The sequence below is a fragment of the Camelus dromedarius genome, chromosome 5, assembly GCF_036321535.1.
Source record: "Camelus dromedarius isolate mCamDro1 chromosome 5, mCamDro1.pat, whole genome shotgun sequence".
NCBI lineage: Eukaryota > Metazoa > Chordata > Mammalia > Artiodactyla > Camelidae > Camelus > Camelus dromedarius.
This window is the reverse complement of record NC_087440.1, coordinates 5,685,797-5,712,441: the sequence shown is the minus strand read 5'-3', so window position 1 is coordinate 5,712,441 and position 26,645 is coordinate 5,685,797. Positions and strand designations below refer to the sequence as shown.

At 44.7% G+C, this 26,645-nt stretch overlaps 1 protein-coding gene and 1 non-coding gene across 6 annotated transcripts in view; one reads left to right on the top strand and one right to left on the bottom strand.

The window, feature by feature from the left end:
- TLN2 (talin 2) overlaps positions 1 to 26,645 on the top strand; it is a 395,887-nt gene that overhangs the window by 72,191 nt on the left and 297,051 nt on the right. The gene's annotated exons all lie outside the window — the stretch shown is intronic.
- TRNAD-AUC (transfer RNA aspartic acid (anticodon AUC)) lies at positions 15,816 to 15,888 on the bottom strand. Its single transcript has one exon. It is a non-coding gene; the product is annotated as a tRNA-Asp (tRNA).

The window sequence follows — 26,645 nt, the reverse complement described above, 5'->3', positions numbered from 1 at the left end:
AACCCCAGAGCAGGCAGAGCGAGGGTTTGAGGGGCTGGCAGGAGGGGGTCAGGGTGCTGCTGCCAAAGGGGGCGTCCTGAGTCCATTGGTGAATCTGTCCTGGGGGCTGTTCTCCCGAGATGCCAGTGTGTTTCAGGCTCTGCACTGCTTCCCTGCTGCAGTCAGACCTTGCAAAGGCGCGTTGGCCGTTTAACGAGGAGCCAGATTGATTCTCCACTTGAGTAGTTAATAGTCCTAATGGCCGTTTATGGAGCACTTACGACACATTAGGTATTGGGCTAAGTGCTTGGCAGGGGTCTTGGGCCTTACCCCTCCCAACAGCTCATGAGGCAGGTAGTCACCATTTTGCAGAGGACGGGATTGAGGTGGGGGGATGAAGGAACTTGCCTGGGGTGCCTAGGGGCACAGTGATCACTGCCAGTGGTCCCGAGAGTCAGGGCTACAGCTTAGTCCTGGATGACTCACAGCTAGAGGCAGAAGTTGAGGGGTCAGGTTGATTCCACTGTTTTTTGAAGGCCATTCGCTGGCCACTTTGTAGGATTCCTGTATCTGACCACTTCCGAATAACCTTATTCTGCTCAGGGTTATTTTGTCTATTCTGTATCAGATACACAATTCTAGAGCTTAATGGGTTTTAAGTGTTGAATTAGGTTCCTTGATTTTGGCTTCATGTCTCTGCTGAGTTTGTGTATACGGTAACCACTCACCAAATGCAGAATTCAGCTGAACCCACATAATTAGGCTTCCGAGGCAAGGGATGCACTTTGAAGCTCATGTTTTAGGCGACGCGGGAACTGTGCTATTAGGCTTATGTTGCAAACTCTGTGTCACTACGTCCATGCCCACACTTCCCTGCTGAAGATGATACAGGAAAATGGGGCATGAGAGGATGGCTGTGTCCTAGGTCTCAGGTGAATGCCTGGGATGTGCCCTGCCAAGTAAGAGTCCTTGGCCGTAGTAGAATAAAAGTAGATTTATTCAGAGAGATGCACACTCCATAGACCGAATGTAGGCCATCTATGAAGGCCAGAGAGGCCATGAAGTAAGGGGGTGGGTGTTGAGTTTAAAGTAGAAGTAGTTACACACTCTGTAGATAGAGTGCGGTCCGTTATCTCAGAAAGGAGAGCGGCCATGAGGTGTGGGGATTGTTGGTTTTTATGGGCTCGATAACTTCACATGCTAAAAAGTGGGAGGATTATTCCAGCTGCTTTGGGGAAGGGGCTGGGATTCTGAGGAATTGGGCCGCCACCCACTCTTTGACCTTTTATGGTCAGCATCGGAACTGTCATGGCGCCTGTGGGAGCGCCATTTATCATGCTAATGTATTATAATGAGTGCATAATGAAGCTCAAGGTCTACTGGGAGTCAGATCTCCCACCACCTTGGGCCGCAAGGTCAACTGGGAGTTGAATTCTTTGCCATCTTGGTGCTAATTTGCTGTGTCATTCCTTTAATGGCTGTGCCCTGCCCTCTTCCCTCCTGTCTCAGAGTGGTAGGGTGGGTCCACCTATGAAAGTGTGGAATTGAATCTTGAGAAGTGAGAAGACCAGCTCCTTTGCACTTCTTTAGGCTTTTGCATCCAGAGTCAAGGGTCCGGAGCTGGTGGGAGCTGGACTCAGCTTGTGCTCATGTATGTCCACCTGGGCCTCAGTTTCTCTTGCAGGCATCAGTGCGTAGTAGGTCTGCTTTCTGGGCCTGTGTTCTCAATGGTGCAAGAAAGGAATTCCTTGGCAGAGAGAACTGTTTTAGCTATGATGTTCTTCAAGCACTGTGTCCTCATCCTGGCCACTCGTTCTTCAGGGACTGGCTGGAGTGTCCTTTCCACCCGTGTCTGGCTGCATTCCCTGTAGCTGAGCTCTTCGCCCGGGTCTGAAGCCGATTTTTTTGTCTCTAGAAATGAGCCCGTTGAGGTCAGAGATCATGCTTCATCCGTCCTGTGTCCCAGGGCCCGGCACTCAGCCTGGGGCTCCACAGACGTTTGTTAAAGGAACCCAACAGTGTCATTTCCTTCTTCCCTTTGCTTAACAGTGTATCTGAAGAGCCATGACTTAACAAGCACTGCTGATTAACCCCTGAGCAAGCAGGGTGGTGGTGACAGTGGTCAAATGGGCCTCTGGCCATTAGAAGCCTTCACAGGTGAACACAACGATAGGCATTTTCTTGTCTTTTGTGGACTTCAGAAGTCTTCCTCTCTGGGGTCTTCAGTTGTTTTCAGTCATGGGAGAGAGCAGATGGGGTGGAGGGAATTAGATGGAAAAAAAAAAAGCATAGTCTTTGCTGTAACAGAATTTGTTAATATTTTTTTAAGATGGATTTTTACTTTACAAAGGTAGAAAAATAATTGACAACCTGTTGGTATTAAAAAGAAGGGAAAGCTTTGTAATGAGAGAGCAGCTTCCCCCATGATGACACTCCTCCCATTGGTAACCCAAGTCAAGATGTCTTTTTGGCCTCTATTTCTTGCTATAGGTTGCCCCTCTTGGTACCAGATGTACTTTAAAAAAAAAATCTCAATGTAGCAAATTTTAGAATGCTGGGGGACAGAGACATAGGCCCCTCCCTGCCTCAAAGGCAATGATTAACAGTATTCAGATACTTCCCTTTTGCCATCCTTGCTTCCTGCCTCTGCCTCCAGGCAGGATTCCATCAGAATCCATCATTCAGAACATCCCAGCCCTAGAGCCAGCATGACTCACAGGGCACAAGGGGTTGGAGGCACAGAAAGATTTTGCCTGTAGCCCACAGTTGAGTGCCCATAGGTACCCCTAGCCAGCTCACTGGGATGTTCTGATCCACTTTACTACCTTGTCTGAAATAGTGTGTCCATGGTGCCATCCACTCACAATTCTTTTCCTTATGTGGGACCCTCAGAGGCATGTTTCTCTTTATTGAAAAAGAGAAACCTAAAAACATGATGTCAAATTACAGGAATGACTGAGAATTTGCCAGTTTTCACACGTTCTCCCTCTCGGCAGACAGAACTCTTAACTGGTTCAAGAACAATAAAGGATACTGTTGATACCGTTTGCTTTTTGTGAGAGAGAAAAATATTTTCAAGGTGATATTAGGACCTCATGACCTTTTCTGCAAGAAAGCATGTTTTTTAAAGCCAAAACTAAAATAGTATAATAAAGTTTTGTGTCACGTATTTTAAAAACTCATATCATGAACATTGATTCTGTGCTAAAAAAATTTTGTCCCATATTGAAAGACTGCATAGTATTTCTTTATGTTAATTACTATACATTATTTTTTACATAAAAAGATAAATTATATAAACTTTCATTCTCCTGTTGCTGGCTGGGCTTCTGTTTAAAAAAATTTTTTTTTAATTGAAGTATAATCAGTTTACAATGTTATGTCAATTTCTGGTATATAGCATCATGTTTCAGTCATACATATACATACATATATTTGTTTTCATACTCTTTTTCATTACAGGTTACTACAAGATATTGAATACAATTCCCTGTGCTATATGGAAGAAACTTCTTGTTTATCTATTTTATATATAGTAGTCAGTATCTGCAAATCTCGAACTCCCAATTTACCTCTTCCAACTCCCTTTCCCTCATGGTAACCACAAGTTTATTTTCTGACTGTTGAGTCTGCTTCTGTTTTGTAAATAAGTTCATGTGTTTTTTTTTTTTTTCTTTCAGATTTCACGTACGAGTGATATCATATGTTTATTTTCTTTCTGTTTCTGGCTTACTTCACTTACAATGATACTCTCCAAGTCCATCCACCTTGCTGCAAATGGCATTATTTCATTCTTTTTATGGCTGAGTAGTATTCCATTGTATACATATATATATATACACCACAACTTCTTTATCCAGTCATCTGTTGTCATAGGTTGTTCCCATGTCTTGGCTGCTGTAAATAGTTACCCACCCTCTTCCCACCTCTTTTTGCGGGGGGATAATACTACAACGAGCATTTTTGTATTAATTCTTTGTGGACCATGTGGGCATTTCTGTAGAATTTCAAGGTCAAAAGATATGCATCTTTAAACATTCACCTTTCAAAAGATGATATGATTTAGGTTCCCAACAATCGTGGCAGGGCCCTCACTAGCACAGTTATTAATCTTGAACATTTTTGTAATTTTGAAAGCTAAATATATAGAGGGCTCCAAAAAAATATGGCCATGCCAGGTCTGAACGTTAATAGGGCTTCAAAAAAGGCTCTGACGTCTAGAGGTTGCCAGGATGTCCTTTCTGATTCTGCGTTGCAGCCTTCGAGGCCCCATCATACTGCCTCTCCGGACTTGCCTGGTCCTCTCTGAGGGCTCCTTTTCTCTGCATCCATCCCGTCCTTGTTTATACCCAGTGGTGCTGAGTGCTGGGGGAGGCTCAGGAGCGTGTGTTAAAACCCAGGAGAGAGGGAAGATATGGATCAGGCTGGAGGTCAGTTCCCTTCCTCTGTTCTGGCTCTGAGGGAAGCTCCTTGATGTATGTACTGTGGCCGTGCTGGGCTGTCTGTGGCCGGGGTCTCCCGAGCACCCAGAATTACTGTGACATTTCAGAAGCACATTTTTGCGAGGCAGAGTCCTGGTCCCTCTGTCATTTGGCAGGCATCTGTGGCAGATCTTGTATTTAACAGGAGTGGCTGATGACAAGATGATAAAAGGCTGATAAAATTCTCTGTGTGGTGAGCTTTGCTGACCTGCTCACCCTAGAACAGGCTGCTTCCTTCTGTACAGCAGCCGGTGCCCTGTCTGGCTGATCCCTGCACCCTGGCGCTCAGAACAGACTCTCTCATGGGCCAGAACCATTTCCAGTACAAGTGCTTGGTTGACACATGCTCTTTGCTTTAGAAGTGATGTTCTCTGTCTCTGGATGGGTCTCCTGGGCATCCCACCTCGCTGGCTTCACTTTTGAGTGGATGAGATGAAGATCGTCAAAAGGAATCACAGCTCTTTGCTCCAGGGTCTGCCTTGGTTTGCTTTGACCTCTTGCCCCTGGAATTGTGGTTGCAGGGGTACACACTCCCCAGCTGTTGGTAGGATGAGGAAGTAGAAGCTACAAATAGGCTTTACTCTAAAAACATACCATCTTGACACCAGCCATGGGGCCTGGCATGAGCCTTATCAGCGAGACTGTAGAGTAGCTGGGACGGGAGCTCTTGTCCCCAGATGTTCTATTTAGTGGAAACACTTCAGTGATAAAAAATACCCTCAAACGCCCTCCTGAGAGCAAAGGCCATCCGTGAAGTAGCTCCCGCTGCGTGGCTGGAGCTCATCCCTGCACCCATGGATTACATTTGGCAGCGTGTCCTCTGGCCAGCTGTGTGGCTCCCGGGAGATGAAGGGCAGTTGCACGAAGGAAACGTTGGGGAAAGTAGGGAGGTGGGAGGAGGGAGCAGGTGATCTTTGCGCAGCAGCTGCGTATCTAGGGCTGGGTTTGGGCTCTGCTGCCTTGAGGTCACAATCCAGCTGCTGCTGCTTGGACCTGCACTGGTGAGGATGACTCAGAAATCTGGAAGGCAGCCGAGGTGATTTCACTACTAGATCAGAGGCAGCGCAAAAGCCCTCTGGGGTGGGCGTGGTTGCTGGGGAGCATTTACTGATCAAGTGGATGCGCTGTGCATACTAGTGTTCTGGGCCACTGGTATTTGCCAGTTACTGAGTAACTTGGGAGACATTTTACTTGTATTACTTAAAAAAAAAAAGAAAGATTAGCACTCTGGTGGCAAAATATTGTACACAACAAGGGCAGATGATACTAAATAAATTCAGACTGACGTGGAGGTCATTGGTTTTGTGAATTAATTACCTTTAGAGGTCTTAAATGGTCAAAGGCCAGTGGTTTTCCAGAGGTGCCCCAGGGGTTTCTAGGAGGTCCAGAGGAGGACTCTAGGCTCCCCTAAACCCACCTCTCAGAAAGGATGAAAACCTACTCATTTCCAGTTGAGGGAATAGGTCTGGCTTTCTGCTGCTGCTGTCACACATGACCACAACCTAGAGACTTAAAACATCGTAAGTATATTTTATCTTAGAATTCTACAGAAGTCTGATCAGTGGGCTAGGATCAAGGGCTGTTCCTTCTGGGAACTCTAGAGGAGAGTCCGTTTCTTTGCCTTTTCCAGCTTGTAGAGGTCACCTGCTCTCCTTTGGCTGGTTTCCCCCATCTTCAAATCCAGCTACATTTTATCTCCTGACCACAGTTGAGAAAGGTTCTCTGCTTTTAAGGACTTTTTTGATTCCATTGGGTCCATCTGGATAATCCAGGAGAAATCTTCCCATTTCAGGATCGTTAAGTGAACAACAACTGCGAAGTCCATCTTGCCATGTAATACAGCATACACACAGGTTCTGGAGATCAGGACATAGACAATGTTGGTACCATATTCTGTCTACCCACAGGGTCAGACGGGGATGGTAATTTATCAGGTTTGCATGGAGGTGAGTGGCAGGAACAGGTCCAAGGACCCAGGTTTCCTGACTGGTCAGGGCCCAAGTCCTTTCCTTCCCACTGTTTTCCGCACTGTGTCATGCCCGGTGGAGGTTGAGTGGTCTCTGTCACAGGCTGCACCGTTCCCGGCAGCCAGTTTGTTCCTGGATGCAAGGCTGTGGGCATGAGAACAGAAGGAGCTGTCCCTTCCTAGCATTGCAGCAGCAGGGGAGGAGGGGGAATGGGTGACCACATGCCATGTTCTCCCTTGCTGGGTCAGAGTTCATGGTGACTCTTGATCCCACTGTATTGATAGTCTGTTCTTATCAAGGCTCCTTGTGCCAAGGAACAGAGACCCGGGAGAGCTAGCTAAAATGAGGTGGGTGGGAAGGGATAAATTTGGGAGTTCGAGATTTGCAAATGTTAACCACTATGTATAAAAATAGATAAAAAAAAAACAACTTTCTTCTGTATAGTGCAGGGAACTATATTCAATATCTTATAATATTGAATTCTTTAATGAAATGTAATTCTTTAATGAAAAAGAAAATGAAAACAAATATGTGTGTGTGTATATATATATACATGACTGGGACATGATGCTGTACACCAGAAACTGACACATTGTAACTGACTGTACTTCAATAAAAATAAATTAATAAGGTGGGCGGGGTCTGTGGGGCTTTCAGTATAGCTGCTGATTGCAGCCAACCTTTATTGAGCGCTTGCTGTGTACCTGGGAGTTCACGCTGAGGACTCGCCAATGCGCTTGTCCGCGCTCAGAGACGCAGCTCTGGGATATTTCTGTACGGGGGCCAGCACACCCCTACTTATCAAAACCAGATGCACCCCTCTGCCTACACTGCTATGTAGACCTCATACCTGAAACTTCCCTCTGTTTTGCTCAGCGCCCCATGGCTTCCTGGTCCAGTCTGTGTGTCTCACTTTCTAATTCCTGGGAGATGAATCTGAGTGGCTGAGCTTGGACAGGCGTCCAGTTGACTTGGAGGTGGAAGAGGGGCACAGCCCCTGGGTCTGTGGGTGGGTAGATGGTGACAGGTTTACTCTGGGGTGGGGGCCTTGCCTTATTCAACAGATGTTACTGTGGAAATGCTTTGCAAGTTGAATTTGGGTTTGTATTGTTTTAAAAGACTTTAAAATAATCTCAGAATTATGAAAAGTAGTAAGAATACAGAGAACTCCTATATAGCTTAACCTAAATTCATCAATTATGAATATTTTGCCACATTTGCTCTGTTGTTCTCTATTATGTATTTTATCTAAACCATTTGAAAGTTAACACACGTGACCTCTGAATACTTAAGCATGTCTTTCCTAAGAACAAGGACATTCCTTTTTGTAACTACAGTTCAATTAGTAAAAGACAGGACCTATATCATTGATTACTATTCACTGTTACACTGTTGAATATACAGTTCATATCCAAGTTCTGCCACTTAACGCAATAACATAATTTATAGCAATTCTTCGCCTGACCTAGGATGCAGTCCAGCGTAATGCAGATCGTATTCAGTTGTCACGTCTCTGTTGTCCCCTTTGGTTGGGAACAATTCCTCTGCCTTTTTTTTTCTTTGGCATTGGCTTATGTACTTCAAAAGTATCATTTATGTTCTAGCAATTTGGATTTGTATGATAATCCCTCACGAGGAGATTCCTCGTGATTGGATGTATTTTTGTCAGTAATGCTAAAAATGGCGTTTTGCATCTTTTTCACTGTATCCCATCAGGAAGCACATGATGTCATTTTGTCCCAACACTGAGGATGTCAGTTTCGACCCTTTGGTTAATGTGGTGTTGAGCTTGTGTAATTTAATCCATGCGTTCTAGAGAAGGTGAGCATTTAAACAGGATCATCTCCTCCTTTAAAGTGCAGTCTGATTTGCAAGTGCTTTTTACACATGGGACTTGACTGAAGCAGTCACCCTTGTTCTGTGCAGGGCGTGCTCCTGAATATAGGTGGAAGGACTGATGTCCTCAGAGCCCATGTAGAGGAAAAACCTGCTCAGGGTAGGAACAGAGCATCATCTCTGCCCTTGTGGCAGGAGTAAGGTTCACCCTGGAGATAGAAGCATAAAGGCCTTGTGAACAGTGAATTCCCTTTGACTGCATCTGGCCTGGCTGCCTCTGATTTATCTAGAAGCACAAAAGATAGATGAGGATGTGGAGAAATTTCTTCTTTGTACACATTTGATAGTTGTATAAATGCTAAAGACAGTGGTCCAGGCTGCTGCCACATGGATTTCTCTTTTGAGGATCTCCTCTCTTCTGACACAGACTCAGTGAGCTGCTTTGGTTTGGTCAGCTTGCATGATATTTGCATACCAGGCATGTAAGCTTCTGGACCATTATGGGATTATGGGATTCCTTGTAGACTCGAGTCTCAAGACTCAGGAGGCTGCCATGTGGGAAGGATGTGCTGCTTAGAGCTCTGGACATTTTCAGTTTGATTATGGCCAGTATTATCTTCATTAATGCTTCTCCAACTTCTGCTTGATGAACTGTTTCATGTTGGACGTTTGACCTTGCTGACCCCTAGAGCTGTTGTTCCCACTTTTTATTAAGAAGCAAACAAAGTAACCACATGCAATCTACTTTAGGGACAGTAAAATCGAAAAAAAAAATTTAAAAAGGGACAAATGTACTTTTAAAAATGAAATATACTAAATGATCACAAACACGATAAGTAACAGTACATCTTGACTCACCTACCTAGTATGCTGCTAAAAAAAAAAGACTCTTACAAAGATTAAAATGCTTTATTTTTTTCTCAGTTTTTTTTTAATTTATGGCTTTATTTTTTTTCTCAAATAGTTTTTTTTTTTAATTTATGGCTTTATTTTTTTCTCAAATAGTTTTTTGATTTGTTCTGGGTAGTTGTGATGCTTACACTTCTTTGTGGGGTTATCCCTGTGTGACTTGGAACACATTTGTCTGTGTCATCAGAAGAATGATGACGGCAGGTCTTCACCACATCCCAGAGATAGCTGGTTGGACAACTAAATAGGCCTGGCCGTATATTCCCAGAGGTTATGCTTGTGCCTGGATTGGAGTAAAAATTATAGGCAGCCTTAGGAAAACTAGGTTTGGAGACATTCTGTCTTCCCCTAAAGAATGTTAATAATTTAATTCCTTATCCTGTGCCCTGATAACAACAAAAACTTCTCAGAGTCGTGTGTGTTCTTATGTTTTAAAGATACTGATGAGTGTCATTTGCTTTTCTACCGTACTTTAGCCAGCTATGCATGAAATTTTTTACACTGAGTCATCTGTGGCTAACACAGAAGTGCTAGATAAATGTGGTCTGGTGGTGGTCGTGACGGGGAGGTCTGAAGGTGGTCGTGACGGGGAGGTCCGGAGGTCCAGTGGTGGTCGTGCCGGGGAGGTCTGGAGATGGTCGTGATGGGGAGGTCCGGAGATGGTTGTGACGGGGAGGAGGTTGGGGAGCTGAGGTTGGTGGACTAGGACTAGGATGTCCAGGACATGTGAAGAATAAGGTTTTGAGAAGAAGAGCTAGAACAAATTAAAAGTAATATGCTGAAAAAATACTGGGGCCTCATTTACTTTGGTATCTTCCAGGAAGAGGGAATTCAGAATGAGTGAGTTATCTCAGTAATTAATTGAAGTGTCCCCCAGTTACAGGTGAGACTATTAAGGTTTTCTGGCAAACGTCTGAAGTGCATTATATACTTTCCCACTTGAGAAGTAGTAGGTAAGTATCCTAATCTTACCTTTTTTCCCCTTTGTAACTCAGAATTCTGTGCTGGCTTGAAATAGTAGCCACTCTCCAGGCTGTTAGGGTACAGGGGTTGGTCCCCTCCCTCCGATAGGTCATATATCATCTGACTGTCTGAGTCTGCCTCAGGAACCCCCGTCCCTGTGCTGTTTGGACATGCCTTCAGGCAGGACTGAAAGGACCCAAGATGTACCTAAAAACCAAGTTGGTAATTCTGGCCTCCTGGGAATTGCTCTCTTCGGTGACTTCAAGCACGTATTGTGGGCTCAGTGATGGTTTTTTAGTTTCCGCCTGGGGTATCTTCTCATGGCGCAGGGTTGGTGGCTGTTCTGTATCTGGGTCCTAGCTTACGAAGTCACGACAATATGGAGAGGTCAGCGCCACTGAAAGAAGATTTTGTTACTTATATTTCCTGAGAGGAGGGGCCATGCCTTGTAGGAGGCATCAGGGTGGTCAGGAGGCAGAAGACAGGAGGGAAGGGAAAGCCTTGGCCAGAGTCCTTATTGGGATTGCCACAGGAAGGGCAGGGCAGGGCAGGGCAGAGCGAACAGCCTGGGGTGGCTGGTTTGAGTAATCCTGGCAGGCTTTGGGCCATGAGGTGGTCTCTAGGTGCCTGGTACCTGGCCCTGGGATGATTTAGGGGCTTGGTGTTGGGTAAAGGAGGTGATGGTGGGTATAGACTCAGGATTGGCTGGCTTCTAAGAATTGGCTGGCCCTGGGATGGGCAGCCTCTCCCCAGGGCTCTAAAGCCCCCCATGTCAGAGCATCAAGAATACAGAAAACAAGAACATAGTTCATGTAGTTGGCCCTGTGGTGTACGGATGCCACACAGACAAATCCAGTCTAAGACAACGCAGTGAGAACAGTGGCCTCGTAACAGATGGGTGGAGGTAGCTGACTGCCTGACTTCTACGTGCCTGTCGGATTACTGTGAGCTCATTAGCACCCTTGGCTCTAACTCTGTAGTGCTGGGAGCTTTATGACAGTGGGAGCCTCACTTCTCCTTTCTGCTAGAAAGAGGTGTCTCTGTCATCAGTGGAGGGTGTTTCCTGTGTTCTTGTTCAGGAATGCCCTTCAAGGCAGATGAAGCCTTATTTTAAGGGAAAATAAGCAAATTACGGGCCTCTGAGAACTGGGGATAAGGGAAGCCATGTTGGTGGGGAATGTGTTTCCCCCTCAATTTCTGGTGTGCTTGTATATATTTCAGTAAATGGCTAGACGTCCACCACATTGTCATTTTATGAGCAAGCTAAGTTATTCAGATGCATCTTACCACTTTTATTTACTGTACAAGTAATAAGTGCTATGACAGAAACGTTAGAAAATTCAGATCAGTAAAAATAAAAGTCGCCCTCATAATCCTGCTATCTGGATATATCCTCTGTTTTTAAAGTATTAAATTCTTCAAGATGTGACTTTGCTTTCATAATTTTTGCCAAAACATTTCCCCCCATAGCTTCCAGAAATTTTGAAATTCTCAGTTGCGAAATTCCTCCAAATTGTGAAATTCATTAATGAAAATGTGCAAATAAGATTTCATTTTGCATCGATCTATTCCAAATAATTGCCTTCTGTTACGGTGGAATTTGCGTAATCACAGAGAAATTTGTCAATTCCTTAGTCTCTGATGACCCTCGGGAGGTGATCTGAGGTTGGGCTTTAGACAGAACGTAATAGCCCAGGACGATGCTCAGGCCACCTTCTCGCCGTGTTACCCTGGAGAACTTGGAGTGTTGGTGTGGCCCTCCTGTTAGGGGTGGAAGGATTGGAAATCTGGACACTACTATTGCATTTGCTTTGTGTTCCCTTCTGCCTTCTTCGGGATGCTGGGTTAGGATGTTTGTAGTTTAGTAGGTGGAGAGCCGGATAATTGGTGTAAATCATGATCTGGGAAGTCTGGTCCCTGAACAGCTGTTGGCCAGCTGCAGCGCTGATAACTCAGCAGACAGTAAACTTCCATCTGAGAATCTGAAATTGTGTCAGAAACGGCAGGGCTGTCACATAGATCTGGGTTTCCAGCGTTGCCTCACCATCTAACCGCCGTGTGAGTGCCGGCCAGTTAGAAAGCACCTGAGCTTAGGTTTCCTCAGCTGTAAAATGCTGCTCACCTGCGCACCTGGTAGGATTGCTGTGAGAAGGGAGCCGAACAAGACGATGTAGGTGACGAGCCCATCCTCATGCCTGGCTCTTAGTAATCATGCAGTAAGGTGCTGTCTTCCCACCCTCCCTTGGTAGGTTTTATTTTTATAAGCATAGGATAGATTGGAGCATGTTATTGTCAGGCTTGAGACTGTTCTAAGCTCGCCTTACAAAAGGTCTCCGGAATCTACTCATCGAGGCCCCTTTTACTCTTTCACATAATACGCTGGTCCATCACAAATTGGGCTAAGTCTACTGTAGGGAAACAGCACTGAACCCCCTAGTCTGTAAGAAGGGAGGATACCGGTGAGGAAGGTTGTTTTCAGACCTGCCAAAATTAGGGATGCAGCCCCCCTCTGTTGGGGCAATACCAGGATTCCTTTATTCCCAGGAAGACAAATGGTAGGAGGCCAGAGGGCAGCACACGGGCCAGTAGGTATCACATGCACTTTTATCCTCAGTGCTTTTAGCCTCTTCAGTTATCCCAAGGGTCCTGAGACCCCTAAGCGGGTGTGTTCCCTTGGAGTTGGGGTGCACACAGCCAAGGGGGCACCCTGGCCCTGCAGCCTTCACTTGGGGCTGACTCTCCCCAAGGCTGAGGTCCTGGGCTCTTGGCAAAATTTAATTACAGCCTCTGCCTATGGCTGGACCTCAGCTGGCAGGGTCTTGGGGGTTTTAAACAAAAGCATGAGCCTCTCCAGAAGTAGATTAGGGAGATGTCCATTCAAGCAGGGGATTTGTGCATGTTAATTCTCAGAGCAGATATCTGACAGCAAAAGGACCATGTGACCTTATTTAGAAAAAAGGCTGCGCTTTGTTAACCTTTATTCCCTCAAGAAAGAAAAATCATTACATGGCAGAGGTTCAGGCCCCATGGGGGGTTTTCTGGATGATTCTCCACTTTGAGAGTCATGCTTCCACAGATAGGATAAAATTATCAGAAATTTCTGACTGTCCCCACTGCATATTCTTTTTTTGTTGGGAAAAAGAAATCCGTATTTCTTGCATATCCTAGGCTTTTGTCCCTTCCTTCCCAGTCCTAGCAGATAGGGGAAAAAATTTTTTTTTAAAGGAAGAGGAAAAAAGACATTGATTTGAAAAAACATTGCCCTGTCTCCTACCCGCTCCCCACTGCCCCACCCTCGACATGCTTATTCAATATTGGTAAGTGGTGAATAGATTCTAAGCGGATTCACTCAAAGACAGCTGCGCAAGTGATGCGGGCCCCCGACAGGCAGCTAGGCTCCTCCTTTGAGCCTTCCTGAGACGCTGCCCACCCCCTCAATGCCTGCCCTGGTCACCCCACCCCCAGCTGAGCCCTCCCTCCTCCCTGTTCCCGTAAGACTGTTCACATCTATTTCCAAGAAAGCAGCATGGAATAAAGGAGAGCGCACGACGTGGAATTGGAAGACTTCAGTCCAAAAGCAGGCTTCACCACCTCTTAGCTGCAACTCGGAGCTTCTGAGCCTGTAGCTCCTTCACTGCACTTGCAATTATACTGTGTGTTGCCGGCTTGTCTCCCAGCTAGAAAAGGGAAGTCCTGGAGGACAGGATGTTGCTCATCCTGTTATTTCCAGTCATTTATCTAGTTACTCATTTCTTTATACAATTACCCTCTTAGAACCCAAGAATAGAGAGATGAACATGATGCCATGTGGCACGTGGTTGGAATTACAAGCTGCTGCTTCCCCTTTTCTTTTTTTTTTTTTTCCTTGAGTGATGTGATGCACATATAGTTGAGGAAGCTTTGGCCCTTTCTCCCCAGAGCATTCACTAGAGAGGAGCAGGACCTGGCCCTGCTTGTTTACCCTGACTGCAAAACTTCTTCCCTTTTTTTAGGTTGAATGAAAGAATCTTTAAATTCTATAGTCTTTACAATTTTCCCAAGCTTCACACACATGGTTTTATATAATCCCAATATAACCCTTTTCCCCCCTACTTCTGTGTTGCCTTTCCCCCAAACACTTGTTTGTTCTCTTTACCTGTGAATCTGCTTCTTCTTTTTATTCTTTTTTATATTTTTTAGTTTGTTGTATTTTTTAGATTTCACATATAAGTGATAGCGTACAGTATTTGTCTTTCTCTGTCTGACTTACTTCACATAGCATACTTGCCCTCCAAGTCCATCCATGTTGCTGCAAATGGCAAAATTTCATTCTTTTTAAAGGCTGAGTAGTATTCCATTGTGTGTGTGGAATCATCTTTATTCAGTCATCTGTTGATGGACACTTAGGTTGCTTCCATACCTTGGCAGTTGTAAATTGAAGCCAGTCTTGGAAATGCCATTCCCATGGGAGGCTTTCATAAGTTTAGGGGTAAAGTGAGACCTTCCAGTTGAAAAATTTCCTGCCCTCTGCCAAGGTAAGCAAGGGTGAGAAGGGGATCAGGGCTTACAGCTTTTAATGAGATTGGTAGAAATTGGGAGCAAGAGGCTGAATACGTGGAACAGAATTTGAGGCGCCTCGGTAAACAGACAGTGGCCATGGAGAAATAGGAAATGCTGGTGTTTCAAAGACAGCTCTGTCACCTGTTCCACCTGGAGAGGGTAAACTATTATTACTTTTCCTTTTTCCAGAAGCAATTTTGTGTTTGAAAACCCCGAAGGACCACATTCCACTTGATCCCTTTTATTAACAAAAATTGTACTTTGCAGTGAGGGCGGGGGTGGCTGGGGAGCCTTTTCAAGATTGGAGCCCGGAGGCATTGGGATGGTTAATTACATGTTTGCCTTTTGGCTTCTTTCCAGCCTTTCATCATGGATGACCCCTTATCTATAATTTTTAGGCCGAAAAAAGTCCTTTTCCTCTTTTGTGTGTTTTATGAGGCTAAACAGATGATGATAATGATCTAAGCACTAGCTTTGGAAAGCAATTACAGTGGATGAAAAGGGTCAAGATAGATTCCACCACAGATGTCAGCCCGCGGAGGCTGTGATTCCCAGGCATCGCCGGGGTTGAGCTGACCAGTCTGGCCAGCTGAGCTGGGAGTCCTCTAACTGACTCACTCTCCCCATGGAGGTCTTCCGCAGCTGCTGGCGTTATCTGTGTACGGAGAGAAGTGACCCATTTCCTGGGGTGAGGTATACAAGGAGGCTAATTTCTCAAAAAATCACAAGTCTGGCTGCACATGAGAACCTCCTATACAGCTTAGAAAGAAATTACAGGGAACCCCATCTCCTAAGATGCTGTCTCGCTGGAGTTCAGGTGAGCATTGGAGTTAGTGTTGTGGCTAGGATGGTGGATCAGGACTGAGCCCACTGGCCCTCCTCACCCTCACTGCCCAGAGTGGGCCATGGGCCCAGCAGCACCTGCATCACCTGGGAGCTTATTAGAAATGCGAACTCCCAGGCTCCGCCCCGGCTTCCAGCATCAGGACCTGCTGTTTAACAAGGTCCCAGGTGGTTTGTGTGCATGTCAAGGTTTGAGAAGCCTCGTCCCCTATGGTTATATGAGATGATCAGTGCTTGATTGTTCCTGGCAATGGAATATTGATTCTGTACATTTATTTACCTTTTTTTTTTTAATTAATGGAGGTACTGAGGATTGAACCCAGGAACTTGTGCATGATAAGCACACACTCTACCACTGAGCTATATCCTCCCCCTGATTCTGTACATTTATGTATTTAGTTTACCAGTACCCTCCCTCCTAAGGATTGGCTTACGATTTGCATAAATCTAATTTTTAAAATGATAATATGCGAATCATCTCTTTTATGGATTGTAACTAACTTTTAGTTGCTTTGACTTTCATTGTTCACACACGCATACTAATATTTCATTTAAATACACTTAATCTGTAAGATGAACTGAGTTCTGTAGCCAAATAAGGAGGAGGATTCTTTGGGCTCTGCTTGTGTGATTCCTGCTTTTGTTCCCTGTGCCGTGAAGCAGCCTCTGGCTGTGTCTCCCTCCCCCTAGGTGGAGGTGATTTGCTCCTCCTTGGGGCTATGGTTTTCCCCTAGTGTCTATTACTGCACTTGCCTCAGTGTGTTGGAATTTTTGTTAGCATTCCTGATACCCATGGGATGAGGCCCTAGTTTTATTCATAACTGCATTGCCCGCATCTGGGGCATACCTGATGCGTTGTATAGGGATTCAGTAAAAGTTCACTGGGGAAATGAGTGAATGAGGGACATCGAGGATGAAGGGCTCCTGGTATACCTCTGAGTGTGGATGATTCCGGTGCACTTGTGTTTCTCCATTACTCCCTACCCAAAATATCTGGGGATGGAGAGTGAGGGTCACTTCATTTTCTGTTGGAGATCTTGGTACTTGATTGAAGAAGATTAAATCAATGGAGGTCAAACAAAATTAGGCTAAATGGACAGATCTTTAATTAGGTGGTTAGAATGGCCATTTACAACATCTCTCGGTGACTTGTAAGCATGGTGATTTTCTCAGCTCCTTCTGGAACATGCCCTCCTGTAAATTCATGGCTCCTGCTTCCTTAGATGGGGAGAAGTCTGTTTCCAGGTCCAGCGGTATCTTTGGGTTGATGACCTTTGAAAATGGTTCTATAGAGCTCTGGCCTTAAATTGCAGCCACCGAGAGCTCTGCTAGCCACGGGTCTCTGAGGAATAGCAAGAGCCTCATTATAATATGAATTTTTTCCCCTGAGGATGGTTTTTATGCCAAGAGACTCCACATTCAGCTTAATATAACCTTAAGTGCCCCATAATTGAGAAGATACATTTATTGTTGAAAATTGTAAAAAAGGAATGCATCCTGGTGTCCGTGTCAGTGCTTCTTTTGGTGATGGGATTGTGGATTCTTCTCTGAATTCCACAGCATCTGGTCCCCTCTCTGCTGATGTCGCAGCCCTGGTGGACTTTTACTTGCTTTTTGAAAACTAAGGACATCCTGAGCTTTCTATCTTAGTTGAAAAATTTAAAGTCTAGAATTTTATACCTGTTAAGAACAAAAATCTAATTCTTACTTATATTTTTTAAAGTAAAATGCTCTGGTTTGTCTCTCTGACCTCGCTTGATTTTCTTAATCTCTCTTTTGTAGGTTTACGATTTGGTTTGCAGTTTTTCAGCACAGTGGAGCAGCCCCTAGTATCACCCACTGCCCCCAGCCCTGAGATGATCTTAAGACTGTGTCTTTGAGGTCATTTACCTTCAGTAACTGTTTGAAATTTCTTACAAGCTCGTGCCCAAACACGGCATGGTTGAGGGAACTGAAGGCATCTTTGGCTTTCCAAGGAGCTGGGATAGCGAGAAGCAGTGATACTGAGTAAAATGACAGTGAGGAGTTAAGTACTGCACGTGAAACCAGGAAGCTGTCTCAAACAAACACTCCTCTTTTCTCCAGCTCCCTCGCTGTGGGGTGGCATTTCACACCGCGGGGACTTTTCAGGTAACAGGTTCTTACATTTCAAAGCTCTTGAACTGAATTCGTTTAAAACACTCTGGAAGTCTGTCTAAATATTTCTTGTGTTTCTTTGTTTCAAAGAGTGTGCTAGAACAATGTTTTTCCTGATCATTCAAAATCATTGTTGCTTTACAGCTGCTTTTGTACACGGGCGAGTGATTTGAGTAGAACTGTTTGAATCCCACAAAAGCATGTCCCCAAACCTCTTGTGAGGTTTGAGTGCTGAGTCTTTGAGTCTGTTAAGCTCCCTCATGCTCAGTGGTCAGTTCCCCCACTGTCCCTTCTCACCTTCTTAGTGGCTACTTACCCTGGTAGAAGGGCCACTTGGCAAGTTTGTTGGAATTAATCATATGCAATGGTCAATAATTTTGAGTTCAAGCAGGAGGGACTTGCTTTCATCAGACAGTTGTGTTGGGCTGTTGGACAATCTTTTCATTTGCTAGATGAAAAAAATTTTTTAATGTGTTTCTGTGTTGGTGGCTCTGTCTTAGAGAGCCTGGGTGGCCGTGGGTCTGACCTGTGTCTGAATAGCCCTCACAGGAATTCAGGGTATATCCTGGTGTCAAATGATCCCCAACACCTGATGTGATGTTTTCCATAAAACTTACTTTCTAGGAGGATTTTTTTTCTCCTCTAAAGTTTAGTCCTTTTTATGGATAAATATTCATTACTGATCCATTACGTTTTAGGAAGGGTAGGGGGAGTATGTGGAGGGCATCGAAAATTGTTAAATTTGGCAAAAATGTTCAAGGAATTAATAGACTCTGGAGAGAGCTGTGTAAAGGTTACTATCAACAGAGTAGAGGTCTATTGATGGAATATAATGGAGTCTTAAGTCACTGATGATTAAATGGCCAGTGAAAGACAGAGGGTTGGACTTTCGTTCCTAGGACCTGTTAAGACAGAATTAGACATGCCATGCTGACTTTATGGAAAATTCTAGGAATAACTTAGTGAGTTTTTTTTTTTTTCTGGGCCTACATTTATGTTTGCAGTCTGATCGTTCTGCTCCCAGAGACATTGTTTTTACTTCTTACAAAATACTGAATAGAGAAATGGCCTGGATATGACTTGAAACCAGGCTTCCTGTAAGCAGACATAGTTTGAAATTGAGAAAAAAAGTATAAAACTGCAGGTGATCAAGTGTACTTTGCTGAAATTGGCCATTCCTTCAACATTTTCTCAAATTCTTTCAAAACTACAGTTCAGGTGGGAGTAACAGGAATGAATGTCCAAATGGATGGTAGCCATTGGTGGTTTTTTTCATGTCTAAAATGAGTGCAACAGGGCTTTCCCGGCCAACATGGCTCCACAGACCACATTGGGGAACCAAATATTTATTGTCTCACCTGTGCTCAGTATATAGGGAGGCACATTGTGGCTGGCTTCCATACCACAAAACAAAAGGACACCTTTTCTGTGGATTAAACTGGGATCCAGTGGGGCAGGGGCAGTCCTACTTGCCTTTGGACTTGAGGTGCTGAATCACGGCTGGGCTCAGAGCAGGCCAAACCTAAAACAAGGCAAGGAGAAGAAGATTATGTTAAATAAAACATTCTTAGAAATGGCTGAGAAAGACCTGGAATTTCTGCTGTGGCCAGTGAAAGCTCCATCAGGACTCACTTGTAGTTGGGCACAATGTAAAATTCCTTCTTTGAGGGAGCACTGTTGGGAAAGGAATTTTTGCCTCAATTGAGTAACTTTGCTCTGCTATTTAATATGCATACCCTTCTTGAGCAGTTAAAGATGCAGAAGAAAGATAGCATTGTTTCAAGACGGTTCTCACAGGCCGTTCTTGGCCATCTTTCCTGAGCATGCAGGCCCTGCCATGGTCCATATGTCAGCACGATTTTGATGTTCAGAATTTGGTAACCTGAGGGGGCTTGCAGTCTTGCCAGAGCACTTCTGTTCCTCACTGATAGTGCCACTGAAAAGGGCATTTTGTTTGCATTGGGGAGCTTAGAAATATTCTGTGTAAAGGTGCAATGTGCTGTGGGCATGGTAGAGACCATCCCAGTGAGTGCAGACCAATGACCTTTTTCAAAAGGCTGAGAGAGACTGGGAGAGGTAAGCCTTCCCTCCATGCATTGTTTAAGAAAAGGTGGAGATTTGTCTCTGCTCCTTGCTTCCATTTGGCCGAAGGATGTGGGTTGGGCCATCTCTTGGCATCCTCAGGGCTATACAAAGTCCCTTTTGTTCCCCCTTCCTCCTGAGCCAGTCACATGTGTCTCTTGGCCTGTGTTTGTCAAACAAGCCTTTGGCTGAGGCCAAGGGGAAGGCTGGGGTGGACATCCATGACTGGCTGCTGAGAAATACCATCAGTTCCGGCCCTGCTAGGCCTGTACTGAAGGACCCACCCTTGCATGAGGCTGCCTGGATACCACCCTTAGTTTTTTGATTGGCTCTTCCCACAATGAAGCTTCTACTTTGCACTGCGCTGGGAAAACCTTAATTCTTAGGTAGAGCTTTTCATGGTTTGCTCACCCTCTGAATTGTCAGGCTGTGTGCTGGGGTGCAGGATATCTAAGTTGCAGAGGTGACTGCAAGCTGTCCTTGGGAAGGACAAGACCCAGTGAGAGGGACACATCTGTCCACACAGGTGGGAGTGGACCTTGGAAGTGGTTGTCTTTTCTTTAATTGGCAGGATTTTAAAGTGGTAAATGATTTTATGCTTGATCTTTCTGTATTTATAATTTTTAAAGATCTATTTTGAAGAACCTCATGAATCTTATAACCAATTTTGGAGAGGATGATTTCCAAGGTAAATAACCAACAAATGGGCCTCATGTTTGTGGAGGGTCAAGTACTGAGACACTAACTGAAAACCAATTAACAACACAGTAGGATCAAGGGGATGCAGACAGCATGGCTTGTGCATGGCTTTGTGGTCTTGATTGCTCTGTTTGTCCTGGGTCTCTGATGGGCCCAGTGGGAGGCCTGGTGACAGGTGGCTCTGCCTTGAAGAATATGACGGTCTAATGCATGAATTGGAAGGCATCGCCACAACTTTCCTCAGCTAAATGAAGCTTTACAGAATTTGGGGTCTCTTCCCCTTGACGAGGCTGCCTCCTTCCTTCTTAATTTCTTTTAAAGACAGACCCTGTTTTTCTTGGAAAAGACATGGTAGCTTGACTTTTCTAAATTTGACAAATTTTCTTAAGTGCCTTTAAAACATGGAGTTGCCAAAAACCAATGCTTGAACTGCTGGCTTCCTCTTCGGAGGCCGTAAAAGAGTTTTTAGGCTTTGAAGTTTCTAAGGAGGAGGGCGGTCCCTGTGAAGTAATGGGCAAAGCAGTGGGGAGGGGTCAGCCAGGATGGCAAGCCTGTGCTGCCAGCGGGTGGGTGACCTTGGACGAGGCATTCCAGGCTCTGGGCATCAGGTTTGTTGCCAGGAGCGCTGGGCCTGTGATAGCTGGACTCTTCCGATATGATGAATTTCAGAAAGGACTTCACTGCGCTCTGGACTCCACTGTTGGTTATCACAACTCTATTGGTCCACAAAGACGGGTGTTGTGTCCTCTGTTGCTTGACTTCCGGCCCAGCTGGAAGACAGGGGAGAGGGACGTGCTCTGTGGCTCGGGATCCTGGCTTGGAGATGGAATTTGGAAGCACGAACACACAGGCCAGCTGTTAGAATGGCCCCTTGCAGAAGTGCGAGTCAGCATGAAATAGAGAGGCCGGGTGATAAACCGTCTTGGACTTCGGCCTTCCTGTCACCTCTGCCTCCCTTCCTTCCTCTTGGGTACTTGGTGACAACTGTGAAGCTAATGCTTCCATTTTAGGTACCACAAAGCCTAGAGAGGGGTTGGAGGAAAACAATTTTGTGAAGCCTGGAAGGTTTTTACTTGGCAGCTCTGTTTGCTGTGTTTTCAGATACCATGCTATTGGCTGCGCAGTCTTCCAAGGCCAGGTGCTTCATACCTCATGGTCTGGCCACTCTGATTGCCTGGGTTCGTGTGGCCAGTTTGGGGCTCCGCTGTGATGGAGTATTAAGCAAACTCCCTCGGTAGCCATTTTTAAAGTTTTATGTATTCAAATTTCAGAAGTCATATGTTTTCTGTGGATAATTTGTGATACGTAGAAAAATATAGAGAATAAAAATCACCCACTTGGAATGAACAAACAGGCTGCCCCTCCTTAGACTTGCCCCTAAGTTTTGTGTCTGCAGCACTAAGATCTGAACTAGCCATGCCGGGCACCTGGGATCCCCAGGCACTTCCCCATCTATCTTGGTGTGGTTTGTGCTCATTCTCCTTGGAGCTTGAATCCTCTCTACTTACTGCGCCTTGTAGCACTGACTTGCCTACTTAACCCAAATGTGCTTTTATACGTCGAGAGACTCCTTAAGTGATGAGTGGATTGACTCACTGCCACCAGCTTGTAAAGCTCCTTAGACAAGTGATTTTCTTTCTGTGAAGTGAAAAGATCACAGCACCTGCCCTCCTCCTTAGCTTTTCCCTCCTTGGAAATTCCCTGGCATCCTGGTGGCCGTGCGGGTACCCTTGGCTGCACTCCGCGGAGCTCCCGAAGTGTGCCCTGCCCATGTCCTCTCCTGGCTCTTCTCCAGCAGGGGCCTTTCTCTAGGAGGGCTTTGTCCTGCTCTGAATTTATTGTCATCTTTTATCGGTTCCTTCTTCTCCTCCCCTGTCCGGTGGGCTTGCCTGAGAACAAGGAAGCCCCGGGAAGCCTCACTGTGCTTCTGAGAGCAGGTGGCCATGCTTCAGTGAGTCTTGAACCACTTCCCCTGTTGCACTCTCTCGACAAACCTCCCTTTGATGATTAGTTTTCAGCCAGCTGTATCTAAGCCTGGAGAATCCGAAATGGGGAAGAGCATACCTGGGTTTTGGTTCCACATTGGTGTGTTTTTGGATAATTGCATTTTTGAGCCTTTATTTATCCATCAGTGTAACGTACTGCATGTAGAGCTCCTGAGGGAACTGGGTAAAGTTGTAAGTTTTCAGAGATTTTCCGTTCTCCAACTGTCGTTTCTTTCTGGACATACAAGATAATAGCTCTAGATTTTTTTTTTTAACATTTTTTATTGATTTATAATCATTTTACAATGTTGTGTCAAATTCCAGTGTTCAGCACAATTTTTCAGTCATTCATGGACATATACACACTCATTGTCACATTTTTTTCTCTGTGAGTTATCATAACATTTTGTGTATATTTCCCTGTGCTATACAGTGTAGTCTATTCTACAATTTTGAAATCCCAGTCTATCCCTTCCCACCCTCCACCCCCCGGTAACCACAAGTCTGTATTCTCTGTCTGTGAGTCTATTTCTGTCCTGTATTTACGCTTTGTTTTTGTTTGTTTGTTTGTTTTTGTTTTTGTTTTTTAGATTCCACATATGAGCGATCTCATATGGTATTTTTCTTTCTCTTTCTGGCTTACTTCACTTAGAATGACATTCTCCAGGAGCATCCATGTTGCTGCAAATGGCATTATGTTGTCGGTTTTTATGGCTGAGTAGTATTCCATTGTATAAATATACCACATCTTCTTTATCCAGTCACCTGTTGATGGACATTTAGTCTGTTTCCATGTTTTGGCTATTGTAAATAGTGCTGCTATGAACATTGGGGTGCAGGTGTCATCCTGAAGTAGATTTCCTTCTGGATACAAGCCCAGGAGTGGGATTCCTGGGTCATATGGTAAGTCTATTCCTAGTCTTTTGAGGAATCTCCACAGTTTTCCATAGTGGCTGCACCAAACTGCATTCCCACCAGCAGTGTAGGAGGGTTCCCCTTTCTCCACAGCCTCTCCAGCATTTGTCATTTGTGGATTTTTGAATGACGGCCATTCTGACTGGTGTGAGGTGATACCTCATTGTAGTTTTGATTTGCATTTCTCTGATAATTAGTGATATTGAATAGCTCTAGATTTTATGGCTTTGTTTAATTCTAGTGGGCCCTCAGGTAAATGGAGACAAGTACCCTGTTTCTTTTTTTTTTTCTTTTTTCTTTGGCTTTTTTTGGGGGGCTGGTAGGTTATTAGGTTTATTTCTTTCTTTATTTGTTAGTGGAGGACCTGGGGATTGAGCCCAGGACCTCATGCATGCTAAGCATGCACTTTACCACTGAGCTATACCCACCTCCCCCAGGTACCCTGTTGATGGACTGGAAGACTTAACATTAAGGTATCCTCTCCTTAAAGTGACCTAAAGGTTCGATGCAATCTCAAAGTCCCTGAAGGCTATTTAAAACAATTTTTTTATTAAGACATCAACAAACTGATAATAAAATTTGCATGGGAATGCAGAGGACTCAGAGTAGCCAAAACAATTTGGGGGGAAAAAACATAGTTGGAGGGCTTATGCTATGGAATTTAAAGATGTACTATAAAACGACATAAATAAAAGACAGTGTGGCATCCTGGAAGGGCATGCATATTAGATCCCTGGAGCAGGCTAGAGAGCCCAGAAATGGGCCCACAAATACACGGTCAACAGATTTTGACCAAAGGGGCAGACTCATTCACTGGATTGGCTCTTCAACAAGTGATGCTAGAACAATTTGGTATCCATACGGAAAAAGGGGGACCTTGATTCTGAGGTTACACCAGGTTAAAAAAAAATGAACTCAGGATAGATCATAGACTTAGGTAGTTTTAGTAGTTCTTCTAGGTAGACTGCAGTCGTTCATTCTATTGCCAGCAGTGGGTTACATCTTGTTATAGTCATGAGGGAGGAGCCGTGTGCTGAATGCTGAGAGGGTAACAGGAAGAAGTTGTGATTTTTCTTAATGCTGCCCTCCTTTGGTTGGGTAATAACATAAGCAAAAAACAAAACCAAAAAGCCATGCTTCTTGGGGGTACCTCCAGGGGGTAGATTTTGGTTCTCCTCCCTGTCCCCCTTTTCCTCTTGCTTTGCAAGTGAATCTCTCTTTAGCTTATGCACAGTGCTCAGGAAAAGTTGTCTTAAATCTGGTTTATGTTCATTTAAACAAACCTATTTTAAAACGGACTAGGAAATCCTGGCAATTAAACAATCCTGTGGCGTTAACGTTAGTGAGCAGGGACTCCTCCTGTTTAGCCAGCGTTCTTCTGGCAGTTCTGTTCTGGGGCTCCACTCACGGGAGCCCACCTGCCCTCTAATTGGAGTCTGGGGGTCGGGAGCCCAGCTGGCGGGTGAGTCCTCACCTAACTCTGTAATTTATCTGGTGGCCCCAGGCTGGAGCACTTCCTGGACTTCTCCCAACTGCAGGGTTGGCTCTGTCTTCTTCTAGGCACAAATACTAGCCATTAGGTGAATACTGACTGCTAGGTGGAAGGCACAAATACTGGCTGTTTCACCTCGGTCTCTTCCACACGCCGGGGTAAAGACTGCTTTGTGACATCAGTGGAGAGCAAATTAAGGAACCCACTCCTGATGTGAGGAAGAGTAAAAGAAGTTCCCCGGACACCCAGTCTGTGATGTATGGTTGTGGAGCCTTGTGTGCCTCTGTGGAGGGGGGCAACCTGGCCCTTCGGGCAGCCTGAACTTGGTCCTTGCTTTAACCAAAGGTCACTGAATGCTTTGAAGCTAATGACATGATGGTTAAGTTAGTGACAGATTTAGGGTCATTCTTTCCTCTGTTTTTTTCCTTTTTATCAAACAAATATTTAGATAGTATTTACTTTTTGTCAGACGTTGTTCTAGATGGAGGAGAACCATCCTGATCAAGACCCATAAAGGAGCTGACACTCCCGTTCAGGAGTGCTTCCTGGTGCTTTCTCCCCTGTCAGTTTCTTAAACGCTCAGCAAATCCAGCCAGCTGCGATACCCCTAAGAGGAAGGGACCTTTCCGTCCTCTGAAATCACTCGTGTGTGGTGCAGGTTGTGAGAGCACATCACGCCGTGGCAGTTTGTGGAAGAGCTTATATAAGCTGCCCTCTGGAAAACTGGACCATGTCAGACCTTTGTTGGGTGTGGTGGGAGGAGAAAAATGAGGAGACTCTCCAGGGGTGCCTTCTCCGTAGGAAATGTTCAGCAAATATTTATTGAACAAATTCATATCCGTGTGGGACAATCACACGGATCATACGACAGACATTCGACTGGAATCTAATTCTTCAGATGGACCCTTTGAATTCCGAGGAACGCTGTTAGATCTAGGTAAGGGAAGAGCCCTCCTGCCAGGAGAACCTTGAGTTTGTTTCTGGAGCTTTCTTAAAAGGAAAGCTCTCCCAAAGGTTTGGGGGAGTCTTAAATCGGCAGTGTGTTTGAAGCAAGCGACATTGTCTTGTGACCTTCCCTTGGGGTCTTGCATACTTTGATATGGAAGAAGCAGGCATTGCTCTGTAGTTATAAATAACTACGCAACTGGAGAGTTTCACCCAGGGCCCCAAGTTGAAACAGCTGATTCCACTCGTATTGTAGAGCCAGGAACACATCTTTTTGAAATCATGTGTGAATAGAATGGCATTCAGACAGGATATTAATCTTCCTAGAAATCATCCCAGAAAAGTAGAATGTCTCCTTTTAATCCCACCCCCGTGTGTGTATGTGTGTCTGTGTGTGTGTTTTGGTTTGTTTTTTGGCTTTTGTGTATGTGTGTGTGTATGTGTGTCTGTGTGTGTGTTTTGGTTTGTTTTTTGGCTTTTGCATGTTTGTCATTTTATTTAACATGTGAAATGAATGAACTACGGATTTTTTTTTTTTGTATTTATTGGTGACAAATAATTAAGTATCTTCACTTCTTTTTAGCTTAAAAACACTTGCTGAGATGTGGTTAAGTAATTTAAGGGTCAGTAGGGACCTTAAAACTGTTTAATCTCTCAAAGAACTGATTCATGAATTGTTCTAAAAGGAGAAAAAAATAAAGATGCTTTTTTTTTTTAAATTGAAGTATAGTCAGTTTACACTGTTGTGTCAGTTTCTGGTGTACAACATGATGTTTCAGTCATACATAGACATACACATGTTTGTTTTCATATTCTTTTTCATTATAGGTTACTACAAGATATTAAATATTGTTCCCTGTGCTCTACAGAAGAA